This window comes from Phyllostomus discolor, chromosome 14 (assembly GCF_004126475.2).
Source record: "Phyllostomus discolor isolate MPI-MPIP mPhyDis1 chromosome 14, mPhyDis1.pri.v3, whole genome shotgun sequence".
NCBI lineage: Eukaryota > Metazoa > Chordata > Mammalia > Chiroptera > Phyllostomidae > Phyllostomus > Phyllostomus discolor.
This window is the reverse complement of record NC_040916.2, coordinates 28,272,362-28,288,244: the sequence shown is the minus strand read 5'-3', so window position 1 is coordinate 28,288,244 and position 15,883 is coordinate 28,272,362. Positions and strand designations below refer to the sequence as shown.

The 15,883-nt window shown below is 55.9% G+C and overlaps 2 pseudogenes; both read left to right on the top strand.

Annotated features, from left to right (window-relative positions):
• Positions 1-619: 619 nt before the first annotated feature.
• On the top strand, positions 620-4,204 carry LOC118498108 (annotated as a pseudogene).
• A 5,099-nt stretch (positions 4,205-9,303) lies between these two features.
• LOC118498107 lies at positions 9,304-10,319 on the top strand (annotated as a pseudogene).
• The last annotated feature ends 5,564 nt before the right edge of the window (positions 10,320-15,883 follow it).

The window sequence follows — 15,883 nt, the reverse complement described above, 5'->3', positions numbered from 1 at the left end:
ACTTACTGTTACTGCTGAAAGAGTAGTATCTGATATTTTCTCATTAGGTTACCCCCTGTTTCCGGAGTGGGCAGGAAATTGTACAGATTGAGGGGAATGAATCCCAGCACACAGGTACACACGTGTGTACACAGGGCAGCGTGTGCGCAGGGACACTCAGGTCCTGGAGAACCTGGTCATCGCTTATATGAGAGGGTCGTAGTCCAGGTGCCCCAGGAGCTGTCTGACCACAGATAGTCCCAAACCCTGAATACACGAGGCTTTTCCTTTTCACTTAACAGAAGGTTTCTCGTTGGCACAGCAGCGTTGCAACATCACTGTTCTTGCACGTTGGGGACATTAATATGAGTGACTGAACCCCAGCACTGTGATACTGGGACCATCCGTCTGACACAGAGACGCTCCTCAGTGACTAAGCGGCGTAGGGAGCCCCAGGGTGGACGTGCAGGACTCAGGGGGATTCATGAGGGGGCAGATCAGAGCAGACAGCAGGGGACCTCATCACAATTCACAGTGATGTGCAATTTAAAACTTAGGATTGTCGTTTCTGCAATTTTCATTCACAATCCCCAACCGTGGTTGTCAGAAGGTCACTGAAACTTCAGAAGCTAAAGCAGGGATGAGAGGTGACTGCTGCACAGACACGGACAGGACAGCTGTGCGGTGACCCTGGGACAGCCCCTGCAGGGCACCTGGGGGTCCTGAGTTGCAGCTGATGGAAAGAGGAGGGGGAGCCGGGGAGGGAACAGGCAGAGGGGGAGGTGGGGAGGGTGGGGGCAAACAGGAAGATGACAGGGGGCACAAGAGAGAGAAAGGAACCAACTCAGAAATGACAGTTCAGGTGACTGTCTGTTTCCATTGCAGGTGAGGAGCGGTCTCGGGTCTATGCAGGTGAGTGAGCCTGAGGCTCTCTGTTTTCCCGGCTCCTGTGTGGGGAGCAGGTGCAGCCTTTCCTGCTGGGGGAGGAGCCATCCCATCCAGCTCAGAGCCTCATTCTCTGTGTCTGCACCACCCCCTCCTGCCTGGTCACTCAGAGAGGACCTTCCAGACCCAGTGTCCCTCACCCTGCTGACACACACGCCCACACCCGGCACAGCCTGGTCGTGTCCCCATGGCCCCAGTGTGACGGAGGGAACCCCAGCACTGGGAGAGGGTTCAGTCTGGTCTGCAAGCAGAGCTGCAGATGAAGGGAGTGGACGCTGGAGGGGACTGAGGAGAGGAGAGAGAAGAGGCTCAGTGAGGACAGTGGGTGGGGGGAGGACAGAAAGAGTGACCTTTCCTTGTCTGTGTCTCCTTCCTTCCAGAGTTGAAGACGGCTCTCTTCCAGCCTGGTGAGTGGGTCCCTCTGTGTCCCCAGGACAACCCCCGAGGGCCCCTGCTCCCTCTTTCCTCTCCATCTCTTGCCTGAGGGAGGTGACCTGAGGTCATGGTCTCAAAGGTGTGCCCACTTGCTGCCCAGAGCCCAGGGACCAGGGACAGCAGGTTTCCTGGGGTCCACAGGTCTCTGTGGGAGGAAGAGGGCGGGGCTGGAGGGAGGGGCTGCAGGGAGAGGGAGGGGGTGACCTGACCAAGCTCCTCCCCTCCTGCCCCTGTGTGTCCCCGAGTTCTGCCGTGTTCCACAGTCACTGCTGCTCTGTGAGGGCTGGGACAAGGACTGAGTGAGGTGGTGACCGTGTGTTGTCAGAGCACCCGCAGGAAACAGACGGCCTGTTTGAGGGGGGTGTTTGTCTGATGGTAATGACCACGGTGAGGAGAAGGTGTGTTACAACCTAAAATCGATGCAGACAACTCCTCAGACTGTAACAGACTGTGTTGTAGGCTGATTCACTCACAGGGGTGCAGGGTCGGAGAGGACAGAGGACCGCACAACCTGCACAGATCATCCCCTGACAGCACACCCCTCACAGCACTTTCTCACACTGTGACTCGGGCACTGATGACTGACAGGAACAGGGACAAAGAATGCGGCAGCACCAACCACACCTCCTGCTGGTCCTGTGACAAGTGACCCTTTATAACCGACACAATCCCCAGTGTGGAGTTGACCTTGGTGCCCCTGTCCCTCCAGCTGTTGGTGACAAAAGTGCTCATGGCCATGTTTAGGGGACACGGATGACTGTCCCCTGGCGGCTTTGGTGTGCTGGCTGAGGACAGTGAGGTGGGTCAAAGGTCACAGCAGGAAGAGGTGAAGGAAATTCGTGACACAGAGATGGGTTTGGGTGTGTTCACAGTGACAGGTGGGGTGACATTAGGGAAACCAACAAGGACAGCTGAGGCCCCAGGGCTCCCAGCAGTGGGAGCTGTGACACCCTAGGGCCAAGGGCTGAGGGACAGGGAGGACTCCCTGGGGCCTGGAGTAGGCAGCTGGGGCTCAGGGGGGCTCCTTGGGGGAGGTGCTGGGGTGGAGCATCTCCCCGGGGGACATGGGGGTCAGCGCTGTGCCCCCTCTCCTCCTTCCTTCCCCGTGTTCCGTCAGTGTCTCCCCTTGGCCAAACCCAACAGTAACCAGAGCTCAGGGGCCAGGGGTGCTATCCACGGAGGACTGACTCCTGGGCCAGAGGGGGTGGGACAGGTGGGGAGTAGATCCCAGAGCACATGGAGCCCCAGCCTGGCCCCGAGCACAGGAGAGACAAGGTGTCTGTTGTCACACCAGGCACTTCCTCTGTGCCCAGCCTGGGGCTCAGTCTACCACCCAGTTGTCCTCTTCCTCCCCAGAGACCAGTGTTTTACCCCCAGTTCACAGACAGGAAATTGAACTCGAGATGTTCCGTAGCTGGTGTCTGTGGGAGGAGAGACTGTGCAGGAAAGGACGTCCCCCAGCTCAGGGGGCAGGGCCAGGGCTGATGTTTAACCCATGTGACTGTGCAGCACAGGTGGGCTCGGGCATTCTGGGGCAGAAGCAGGAAAATGGTAGATCCCAACCCTCCTCACCCTCCCCTCCCTCACCAAACACCAGACCCCTGCAGTGTCCCTGGCATGGCTGAGGGTCATGTCCAGGGTGGGCTGGGGACACCCTACTGTGGGCTTGGCCTCCTGCCCAGACCCAGGCTTTGAAGGCTGAGGCTCTGAGGTCCAGAAACCATGGCTGACCCCACGCCCTCTGACCCCCTGCAGCGGATGTGTTTCTGGATCCAGACACGGCACACCCTGCCCTCCATGTTTCTGAGGACAAGAGGAGCCTGCAGCGGGCAGAGACATGGGAGGACCTGCCAGAAAACCCTGAGAGATTTTGCGGGAATGAGTGTGTGCTGGGCTGTGAGAGCTTCACGTCAGGGAGACACTTCTGGGAGGTGGAGGTGGGGGACAGGGCACAGTGGTGTGTTGGGGTGTGCAGGGAGAGTGTGAGGAAAAACAAGAATGTTAAAATGGCCCCCAAGTATGGATCCTGGACAGTGGGATTGAATCCTAGGAAGGTTTACTGGGCTTTCACGGAACCCCGGACCCCACTGACCAATGTCAGCCCTCTTGAGAAGGTGGGGGTTTTCCTGGACTGTGAGCTGGGGGAGGTCTCGTTCTACAATGCCCTCGACGGGTCTCACATCTTCACCTTCCCACACACCCGCTTCTCTGGGCCTCTGAGGCCTGTTTTCAGGATTTGCACATCAGACCCCACTCCCTTGACCATTTGCCCAGCGCAGAAACCAGTAGGGAGGTCCTTGGTGATTGTCCCAAAGGCCTGACCCTTCCCTGGAGACCCGAGTGGCCCCGGGCTCAGCAGGTGGGAATGGGGACCCTCAGGCTGAAGAAACTTCTGTGCTTCCTGCTGCCCCGCCTGGGGCTGAGGGCCTCCTGGACAGCAAATGTCTCAGCAGGAAGGGACTGAGGACGTAGAGAAGGGACCAGCAGCCACTTTCTGAACCAGCCTGTGACCTGTGGCACACAGAGCAGACCCACCCCCCCACCCCCCACCTGGAGGTCCTCTGTGAGCAGGACGGTGCGGGGAGGGGGCAGACGGACGTCAGTGGAAGTTTCATCACACAGTGGGACCCACGTCCAGGACAGGGACACCCACCGCTGACCACCCACTGAGGTTCCCGAGGTTCCTGTCACCTGTGGGTCCTGGGGAAAGGCCCCTCTTCCTCCTCATCATCGTCACTGTGACTGTTCACTGTGTGTCCCCTCCCCCGCATGTGGGTGTCATGTCACTTGTGTTAAATAAATGTGTCAATAATTGTCACCCTTTGATAGAGCTCTTTCTAGATGTAACCCCATGGATGATTCACCAGGTTCACAATTTACCTCCTTGGCACATTTTTCCCAATCCTTTTGGGTTATCTTTCTATTTTGCTGTAATAGTATAAATTTCATGACCTAATACAACACAAATCTGTTATCTCACAGTTCTCTGGGTCAGAATCCAGCACGGCTCTCGCCAGAGTGTATTTAAGGTGTCTGCCGGCTGCTATTTTCTGTTTGTATGTTTGCTTGTTTGTTTGCTTTTGTTTTGGGGGTGACCCAGGGACGAGTCTGCGTTGCTGACTCTGGCTGCTGGCAGAGCTGAGTTCCCTGCAGTGACGGCACCCAGGGGGCCCCTCCTTGCTGCTGTCAGAGGAGCTGAGACCCTCCAGGCTGGGAATGTCTGGGGTCGTTCTTGCAGGGACAGACGTGAGGGGACAAGTCAGCTGAAGGGAGCGACAAGGGGACAGGGTCCCAGGAGCGGAGTCACTGCTGGTGGGGCCCTTGCTCGTGCGCTACCTGCAGTGTCCAGTGGACACAGTGCTGAGGACGAATGACCTTTGTGAGCAGGGGGAGGGTGGCCCTGCTCCTTCACGGTGTCACAGCCCCGGACAATACCACGTACCTCTGTCATTTCCAACAAGGCAGGTCCCACGACGTGGCCACTCTGTGCCTGATGGTGGCAGGTCCACTGTTTCTCTTTGGTGACTTTTTCACGGTGTGACTCCTGGAGAAAGTTTCTCTCTGAGCCTCAGGCCCCCCACAGACCAGCAGGTGTTTGTCTAGGACCCCTCTGCCCTGGCAGGGGGCCTCCCCTGCCCGAGGGCCCAGTGAGGGGGCGTGTCCTGCTGAGCTGTGGGCATTGGGTCCTGAGAAGCACAGTGAGCTCAGTGGGGCCGTGAGCAGGGGAGACGGTGGAACCCCACAGAGCGTGCTCTGGCTGCTGCTCAGAGAGCTCTAAGGGTCCTCGCCAGTAACATGCATTGGATTAGACATTTTAGACTATTTGTCTCTTCCCAGGTGTAGGGTCCAAGCCCCTCAGTGAGATGACTGGCCATGAGGATGGGGCATCTGGCTGGAGTGCACCTCCACAGGGTTGTCCCAGAGCCCCGAGCAGTGTGGGGGACCCCTATGGTGACCTCATGCCCACCCTGGAGGAGGCTCACACCAATGACACAGATGGCCTCTGCAGGGTCACCATGACCGTGAACATCAGGGTCAGCTCTGTGAGGACAAGCCCTGCTCCGTCAACAGCACCTGCTGGGCCAGGAGGGGGACTCTGGGGTCTTCCTTCCAGATCAGCTCCCTGCCCTCTGGGGGCCCGGCCAGTGAATGCAGGACCCTCAGCAGACAGTTGGGAGCCTGTGTGGGGCTGGGGGAGGGGCGGGGCTGGGAGGGTCCTGGGCCCTGAGGAGCTCAGGCTGCAGCTGAGCTGAGGCCTCCCCCCTCCTCACAGGGGGCATCACAGAGTCTCCCATCCCAGGAGGAGGAGCCTCTTCTCTGAGGGTAAATCTGCTCATTTTCTCTGTTGTGGTTCTGATGCTGCAGCTACGGTTGTGTGTTCAGGACAATCACTCACCGTGGAGAGTGGTGGGGGCAGGGGGCTGTCTACACCTGGGGGTGCTGATGCTGAAGCCTCCCCTCCTGCCCCTGGCGTTTCCCAAGCACAGAAGTGGGACAGTCAGTATCTACACACACTCATAAAGTCACTCAACAAACACTTAGCAAGGGTCACATATGTTCTAGGCTCAGTTCTAGAAACAGGAGATAAATCGGGGAAAAAAATGCATCAACATCCCTTCCCTTATGGGGCTCATGTTGTAGAGAAACAGAAAGTAATCTATAAAACACTTAACTAAAGCCAGAAGTAACATGATTAATTAAAGTATTACATCAGATGATGATGAGTGCTTAGAAAAATTAATCAGGGGATAGTGTGTGGAGGACTAGAGGCACAGAAGCTGTGATGTAACTTGAAAGGTGAGGGAAGACTTCATTGAAACAGTGACAACAGAGTTTGGGCTTCCAGCCAAGATGGAGGTGTAGGTAGACACACTGTGCCTCCTCATATTACAGAACAAACAAGGGGTGGCCTGGGACGATATACTATTACTGAAAGAAGCCCCCAGGTCCGTTATGTCCGCCGCCAGAGGAAAGACATCTCTCAATGCCAGAGATTTGTGAAAAGGAAAAGAAACGTTTATTTAATGCTATACAGACTTAAAGTAGGGACCTAATGTCTTCACCAAAAATCCTAAAGTCCCTTAAAGCACCCACAAACAGACACAGTCCTTCCTTCCTTTCCCCTTTGCCCAGTCCAGAGTACTGTATGTCTTAAAGCTGCGGGGGTCCCTACTCTGGCAAAGGCACGTGGTCCTCTCTTCTGGGACTACGGCAGTCCCCACTCTGCCAGAGCCGCGTGATTCTCTCCCTCAGGGCCGCGAGAGGCTTCACTCTGCTAAAGCTGTGGGGTTCTCTCTTGCAGGGCTGCGCATGGTTCTCCCCCCTCAAATGGCTGCCGCGTGTAGGTTTAAATCCCAGAACCAATCTTCCTCTGAAGCCCCATTGCCGGCTCCTCTCACAATTGGCTACAGCTGCCAGATTCCGGGCAAGTGTGGCCCTGTGGTGTGGAGCCAATGATCTCCAGGCTCTTCTGGATCTTATTACAGATCCCTATTTGAGGCTCCCCTCTTGGCTGCACCCTGTTACACTCACACAACCAAAAGAAGGACAACAGCAATTTAAAAACAAATAACCAGAACTGACCCACTTTGCTTGTGGGTAGCTGGGGGAAGTGACTGAAATCCGGCAGAGAGCAGAGCAAGCGCCATTGTTCCCTCTGGACCCCTCTCCCACACACAGCGTCACAACCCAGCCATGTGGGTTGCCCCGCCCTGGTGAACACCTAAGACTCCACCCCTTTTACAAAGCAGGCACATGGAGACCAAAAAAAAAAAGTCCCAAACGAAAAAACAGATCAAAGTGTCAGAAAAAATACAATTAAGTGACAAAGAGGTAGCCAACCTATCAGGCGCACAGATCAAAGCACTGGTAATGAGGACACTCACAGGATTGGTTGAATCTGGTCATAAATTAGATGAAAAAATGAAGGCAACGCTAAGTGAAATAAAGAAAAATGTACAGGGAACCAATAGTGATGGGAAGGAAACCGGGACTCAAATCATCGGTGTGGACCAGAAGGAAGAAAGAAACATTCAACCAGAAAAGAATAAAGAAACAAGAATTCAAAAAAATGAGGAGAGGCTTAGGAACCTTCAGGACATGTTTAAACATTCCAACATCTGAATTATAGGGGTGCCAGAAGGAGAGGAGGAAGAGCAACAAATTGAAAATGTATTTGAACAAATAATAAATGAGAACTTCCCCATTCTGGCAAAGGAAATAGACTTCTAGGAAGTCCAGGAAGCTCAGAGCATCCCACAGAAGCTGGACCCAAGGAGGAACACACCAAGGCACATCATAATTACATTGTCCAAGATTAAAAATAAGGAGAGAATCTTAGAAGCAACAAGAGAAGACTGTTACCTACAAAGGAGTTCCCATCAAACTGTCAGCTGATTTTTCAAAAGAGACCTTGCAGGCAAGAAGGGGCTGGAAAGAAGTATTCCAAGTCATGAAAGGCAAGGACCTACATCCCAGATTACTCTATCCAGCAAAGCTTTCATTTAGAATGGAAGGGCAGATAAAGGGCTTCTCAGATAAAGTCAACTTAAAGGAGTTCATCATCACCAAGCCCTTATTATGTGAAATGTTAAAGGGCTTTATCTAAGAAAAAAAGGATTAAAAATATGAACAGTAAAATGACAGCAAACTCACAGTTATTAACAACCACACCTAAAACAAAAACAAAAGCAAACTAAGCAAACAACTAGAATAGGAACAGAACCACAGAAATGGAGATCACATGGAGGGTTATCAACAAGGGAGTGGGAGGCTGAGAGAGGGGAAAAGGTACAGAGAATAAGTAGCATAGATTGTAGGTAGAAGATAGATAGGGGCAGGTTAAGAATAGTATGGGAAATGTAGAAGCTAAAGAACCTATATGTATGACCCATGGACATGAAGTAAAGAAGCAGAATGTGGGTGGGAGGGGGTGTGCAGGGCAGAGGGGAATAAAGGGGGAGAAGGCGGGGAATGGGATAACTGTAATAGCATGACAAATAAAATATATTTTTTTAAAAAGGTGACAACAGGGCATGTGAGGGGTGAACACCAGGGGGCAGGAGGGGCAGGTGCCTGGGGCCTGGGGCCTGAGGCAACAGCACATCTGGCAGTTTCCAGGAACCCAAGGGGCAGGTGTGGGTGGAGGGACTGAGTGCAGGGAGAAGGGGAGAAGGGGTGTGCGGACCTGGAAGGGGCCCAGACCAAACGGGGCAAAGCAGGTCCCAGGGGGCCTGTGGTGGAGTCTCAGGGAGACAGGAGCCAGGGTAGGGACTGGAGCAGAAGCTGGAAGGAGGGCGTTGCAGTGACCAGGCCACAGTGACGGCAGCTCAGCGGGGATGGTGACGGTTGTCAGTTTTCATTCATCTGGTCCTTCCCACGGGGACTGCAGGTGCTTCTGCTCTTCTGTCTCCTCAGCCCTGTCAAGTGACAAAACTGAAAGTATTTGTTAATGAGTTTGACATCCTTTGTTCAAAAGAAAACCACCCATGAATTGGGGGGCTGTAGGGCCTCACCTGCAGGGGACCTGCTCCCTGAGGGGTTTGGGGCAAGAACAAGGGGCACAGAGGAGGAGCAGACGTCACTGATGAGGGGGTCGGGGTATCCTTGTGAGGCAGCAGGTCCCGTGTTCTGGGGGCAGGTGAGTGGCCCGAAGTGCTTCACTGGGAGGTGGAGGGGACAGAGTTCCCCGTGTATGAAGCCAGTTTGGGACGTCTGCAACCAAAGAGTCCCAGAGACCATCTGTTTGTAATAGAAAAGGGGGCACATCTCAGGACGTGGAGAGAAAGTAGGAGACACTAACTTCAGCTCCTTTGCTAAGCTCTCTGCTCACTCAGTGCCCAGGTGTGCTCTCCCTGAGGCCCCGCCCCCTCACTCAGCAGGTGGACATGCAGCCTCAGGGGCTCTGGTCTGTGAGCTGCCTGGGGTTGGGATCAAGGGGCCTTCATGGAGGTACCACCCTGTAAGGATGTCTCCCTGCTTCCTGGTACCCCCTGAGCACCCAGGCCTCACCCTGAGACTTCCTGTGCAGCTGACGTGCTCCTGGACCCAGACATTGCTCACCCCGACTCCTCCTGTCCCAGGACCAGAGGAGGGTGTGGCGGGGCCCCTCCAGGCAGAGCCTGCCGGACAACCCCGAGAGATTCCACTGCAGGCCCGTGTGTCTTGGAGAGGGACAGCTTCCCTCAGGGAGACATGACTGGGAGGTGGGTGTGGAGAAGGTGACTCTGTGGCCATGGGGTCTGTGCAGACCCTGTGCAGAGGGAAGGGGAGGCCCTGCTGGTCTCTCACAATGGCGTCTGGGTCCTGGAGCTGTTTGGACACCAGTGCGGGGTCCTGTCCTCCCCTGAGAAGACCCTTCCCCTGAAGGAGCGCCTTCGCCGGGTGGCCGTCCTCCTGGACTACGATCTGGAGACGTCTCCTTTTGTGACAGGAGGGCAGATCACTCATCTACACATGCCCCCGTTCACTCTTCTCTGGGCCCCTGAGGCCCTTCCTCAGGCTGGGGTCTGATGACAGCCCCCTCTTCCTCTGCCCAGCATTCATGGAGGCCCAGAGGGTCACTGTGCCTGAGGGTGGGCTGGTTCTCCATGGAGCAGGGACCCACCGCAGCCACCAAGGCCAGCACCCTGGTCTCAGAGCCCAGGAGAGAAGCCCTGGCTGTCCCTGCTCACACAGCACAGCACCCAGAGGACTTGGCCCCTCCCTCTGGGCACATCAGAGAACCTGCCCCACAGGCCAGGGGCCCCCTCTGCAGTCCCAGCCCATCCCCCCCTCAGGCTGTTGCTGTAGCAGCTGGTGAGCTTGTCCCCTCAGGGCAGGGGCCAGTCTCAGGGGAGCCAGTGCTTCCACGTGGCTCCCAACCAAGGACAATGTGGGACAGTGACAGGCTGACAGGCTGCTGCTCTGACATCAGGGCGACCTGTCAGCATGGGACCTGAGGTGACACCAGACATTGTGGACTCGGGTGAGGACAGCATGCACCAGGACCTGAGGGGTGAGGAGCCACCACTGGGGGTCAGAGGTGGAAGAATGGGGACCGAGAGCTGGGAGGGCCCAGGCTGTTGGGGTGGTGGCCCCCCCATGACAGCCAGGGGTCCAGCACCTGAAGGTCCATCCCCACCATCCCCCAGAGTTCCAGCCATCACAGCAAATTTCCAGGTTCAGACAGATGACAGACAAGGACAGAAGGATAATGGACAAGGACATCCTGGATCTGACCTGGCTCAGGTGTCCCTGCAGTAAATCCTCTGGGTCAGTGAGGATGGCCCCAGGTTTAAGGTCCTGGCTGAGCAGGTGAGTGTGAACCACGTTCATTCAAGGTCAGGGTCAGTGGGGAGGCCAGGAGTTTGCAGCTTCTTGTTCTCAGGATGCATTAAAAACTTGAGAATTACTGAGCACCCTGAAGAGGTTTTGCTCATTTCACTTACGTCTGACAGTATTTACTATACTGGACTGAAAAAGCTTTGAAGACATATTTACTTATATGTGTATTTAAATATAGAGATTAACTGATCACATGCTAATGTAAATAACATGTTTTGGAAAAATAACTTCTTTGGGAAGCAAAATTAATGCTAGTGCCATTGTTCAGTTTGTTACGTCTGGCTTAACAGAAGCCTGGGTGCTCGTGTCTGTTGACGTGGGAACGTGGAATCCTGCAGAGAGTTTTCATGTGAGTTAATCTGAGGCCGACTGCCGTCGTTGGGGGGAGGACCTGACCGCTCTGGGGAATGACAGGTGGGCAGCTTCTGTCGTGTGTGCACTGAGGGGATGTGAGGGTGCCAGGAAGGAGGGAGGAAGGAGAGGGACCAAGACCCCGAGCTCCTTGGAGGGCGGCCACTCTCCCAGGGGCTGAGGAACAGGGTGACCTCTGCCCCTCAAACGCAGGTTAATCCAGGGGCCTGAGGGCAGTGGACAGAGTTTGCTGAAGGTGAAGAAAACCTCTTACCAAAGACGTATCGGCCCGGGGCCTCACTCCCACCCTGACCTGCCCAGTGAGAGGTCTGTGGTCAGATCACCCTGTGAGGTCACTGAGGTCACTGATTTGTTCCAGAACCTTCTTCACTTGCAGCACCAGAGTCTTGAGAGTAAAACAGAGGGAGAGGCATCTTAAAATTCAAAGTCCAGATAAATAGATAATTCTGGTTTCAATTTCTGCTTAGGGGAATTTACTGTGTGAGAATTTCCTTCTTCCTTATTTTGTCACTGTCTGTCCCTTCTCCTTATCAACCCACGTCCAGGGACTGTCCCTGTGTGTCCTGTCTGTTGCTTCCCTGGAAGCCCTCACCTCCAGCCCTGGTCTTCCTCTGACCCGAGTCAGAGCTCCCCCAGTGAGAGCAGCCTCTTCTCCAGGGGCAGTTTGTGAAACCAGTTGGTGGCAGTGATTTAACTTGCATCCGCCTGAGACGGTTGGTGCTCAGCAGTTTGAGGGAGAGAGGGGCTCACCCCCGCGGTCCATGGAGGGGAGTCTGCCTCCAGGTGACAGATAAGCCCCTTTCTACACAGGTGACAGCGCAGCTCAGCCAGGAGGAACCTGGAGCAGCCGCCCAGGGCCACAGGAGCCTTTGTTCCCAACCTCCCCCCCCCCCCCCCCCCCCCGCCCTCCACCACCAGCACCCTCTGCTGTGGCTGCAGCGGCCCCAGCCTCTCTGCCTCCCCAGCAGTTACTCTGTCTGCAGGGCATGTGGCCTGGACAGTTGTTTCCCCCAATAACACGGTCTGACCGCAGGGTGTGGTGGAGAGCCCGGGCTCCCACCCCTGCCGCCCTCAGTAAGTAACAGGGGTCCTTCCCGCCCCTCACCCTGTGCGGTTGAAACACGGAATGAAGGAGCTGGGAGGAGAGGCCGTCAGAGGAGACGGCGGCACCGCGCAGGCAAACCAGCGGAGGCCTTCCCGCAGACACGCAAGTGGAGCTTCCGTCGTCCGTGCATTTGGCCAGAACACGGGGCTGACCCGCTTCTGTCTCCACGGGAAACGGGAGGGAGACAGCATTGATATGAAGAGAAATACGTGGATTTTTAGCTTTCAGAATTATTTTTTAAAGCCCATGTCCAAACCTAGAATTTGAAGTTTAATTTTTGAGTTTCAAAGTCGGTCCCTTGGACAAGCAGAGCAGAGCCCCGCGGGCCTGGGGGCGCCGCGTTCCCGCGGACAGACGGTCCTCCCGGAGCAGCGCCACCTGCAGGGCCTGCGCCGCCGGTGGGGGACACGCACACACTGCGCTGTGACCGACGTTTATGTGAGAAACTCGAGCTGAACTATGAGACCATAAAGCGTGTGTATATATATATATACATCTGAGTGTGTCTCCTCAGTTCCAATATAAACTGTATTTCTCACCGTGTATCGCAGTTTTAAAAAGCGATTTGCATTTATGTTACACAAACTGGTGGGAACCTGGCGGGACTCCCTGGTGGACGGAGCGCGCACGCAGTTCCCAGGCGCCCGGACTGCAGTGAAGTGCTGCAACCACTAGGGGGCGGAGGAGCCTCAAGATCCTCGTCTGAGAAGTTGGAGGAACTTGGGTGGGGAGGAGGAGCTGGGGGACACTGATCAGATGGAGAAGGGGCGAGAACTGGGGAGAGAGATGGCGCACGTGTCCTGTAGCTCCCGCCCCGGAATGGAGACACCCACGGAGCTGACGGGACCCACCTGCAGCCCCCATCTGCCAGGCCCCAGCGAGCACGCCGACGCAGCTGCACCGTGTGCGCTGCAGACCCACGACAGAGAAAAAGAAACGTCCGTAGAATCCCCTGAGATTTCGGTGTTTGCTTTACGACGCGATTGCAACAGCAACTTGTCTGATACACATGCGCCCAGTGCAGAGCAAGGATTAGTCCAGTCATTCTTCCTCTAATGACGGTAACTCCTCGCCACTGATTATTCGGGCGTCGATTCAGGCTGGTCTGTGGATCCCAGCAGCTGACTCGCCTTGCTGAGCACGACGGTGGGGGAGGACCAGGAGGAGGAAGCGCTCCCGCTGATCCTCCCCAGGGAGGGTGTCAGAGACCGGGTGAACTCTGGGGCTTGACTTGGAGGAAGGGCCCCAGGGGTGAGAAGACGGCCCTGCGCCGGCAAATACGTTTCCAACTGCGGGCTTCCCCTGAAGTCTAGTGCAGTGAGGAGACAGCGTCTTATCCCACAGTGGAAATAACAGACGTCAGATGCAATGTAACGGAGTGGATCAGGTGAGTTTTAGGATACACAACGATGGAAATGTCTCTCCGTGTGTCTTTATATCTTTGTCTTTATTTAGCCAGAGGCTTGGGCAGCTACCTGTGTCTCTAACTCCATTTCTTCAAGTGTGCAAAAGTGAAACAGGTACATGACTTGTGGGCAGATAGCGTCAAACATTCAGCAGGCCCTGGGCATCTGCAACTGGGGACACTTTCCACAAATTGGCCTCAGGGGCAGTGCAATTATGAAACACACAGACTCGGATTGGAAGGCCCGCGCTCCTTATTTCAGGGCCCTGACTAGCCTTTACCGGTGCCCTGACTCAGTGAGACACTGCCCTCCCTGCAGCTGAGACGACATCTCTGGAGGGCATTGACCTTGGCTCACAATAACCGCCCCATGCACACTCCTCACCCCCCACGCCCGTCACACACGGAGCAGAACAGCTTATCTGCAATGCCCAGGTGAAAACTGGATATGTCTCTGTTTGTTGGCCCACGTCACACCCATTCCCCTCCCAGCGCCGCCCACAGGTCTGGGAGAGAAGTGCGCCTGGGACCCTGGATCCCGGGAAACTCGAAAGAGGTGAGAAACCATCTGCCCAGAAGCTCCCATCCAGGTTGGGAACGAGGCGGCTTCTCTGTGTCAGAGAAACCGGGGTGCTCCAGACGAATCTCGGGCGCGTCCCTCTTGCTGATACGACTTCTAGCAGCAAAGCTTTCAGTGGATGAATCTGTGGGTGAGACAGCAGGGGGCCCTCAGAGAAGGGGCTCCCCCCACTCTGTGGCTGCAGCCTGACCTGGGCAGGAAAGTCACGCCCTGTCCCCCGTGGGGTTGGCTGGGAGGGACGCGCCTGTCGCCCCCCCCTGACCACGGGCAGGGAGAGTTCGCGTGCAGCCCCCGTGCTCTGCGCCGCAGGGCCCGGCTCCCGCTGGATTTACCCTTTGAGCCAACCGCGGGCCTGTCCACAGCTCCCTGCCGGCGCCCACGGGCCCGGCCGATTCAACAGCAACAGTGACCCCCGGACTGGGGGGCAGGGAAGGGATCTGCTCCGTGCAAACCCGCTCCACTGGGACGGAGCAAGGAGTGGGAACGGGGCTGTGGGACTGTCCTGGGGACAAGAGGCCCAGGGACCAGACCACTGAGTGACTGGACAGCTGCCCCCAGTCAGCTCTGCGCCCCTGCTCTGCCCCGGGAGAGATGTGCCCCCTCTGCCCCAGGTTCAGTCCCAGGTGGGAAGAGAACCTGCGTCTCAGACACAGAGGGGAGCTGGTTACCTAGACAGAAATTCCATTCCTAGTCCCTCATTGGTCCGCCGTCAAGCAAACAAGGACTCCAGATCTACAATTTGATTGGTCCGAAGGCCACTGTCCTGTTTGAGCCGCTGTGATTGGCCGGGGCTGCACTCCTGTGACTGCAATTGGAAGCTGGGGTCCTGTTGCTTGAAGCGGGATTCCGGGAGGTTTCCGCACAAGGGCGGGCTCAGCGGGAAGAATCACGTGTGGGAAGGGTCAGTGCGGGGGTCCGCAGCCGAGTGCGGGCCTCTCTGTGACGTCCAGTTTGTGGGAGGGACCCTGAGCAGAAATGGCCGCCAGGCTCTGTTCTTCGATGTGTGAGCCCAAGTAGCCACCAAGACCCCTCCTTAGTGGGTGTCTTTTTTTCTCAGGCTTCACACTGCCATTCTTCAGGGGATTCATGGAGGCCCACTTCCTACAGGTCCCCAGGAATGACAGTCCCCTGCTGTGGCATCAGCGGTGAAGCCAGAACCTCTGTCATCAGATGCCAGGGGACCAAGGGAAGGGGCCTGAGTTGGTGCTTGTCCTGTGTCAGGCTGTGGGGAGCACCTGCTGACAGAACATTGGAGGTGGCCTTGACCTTAGCAGGAGGGGCCAGGGACCTGGGTCAGACTGTCCATAAAAGGAGGGAGACTACACATTTAGAAGCGAGGGATACCCACTGAGTGTTTTGAAATTACAACTGAAAATTACTCCTACATCCACGCTTTAAACACAGCTTCGGTGCCTCACGCAATTCAGGACTGAGTTCTGCGTGACAGGTGTGTGTGCAAGTTCCCAGGGGAAGGTGTGCTGACGCTCCCAGCTTACTTTAAAAGGCTGCAGATAAGCAACTAAGTGCAGGGGCATCAACAGAAGGATGGATGACTATGAAGTAAGCATGTGTTATAAACCTGCACTGTGGACTCTCAATGGTGGGTGTGCAGAGGCCTGGATGCACAGGGCAGACTGACAGCCGTCAGAAGGGAGGGGTGGGGGCTGAGTGGGAGAAGATGAAGGAACCAGAAACACACACACACACACACACGCACACACCTGGGTGTGTGGTGACA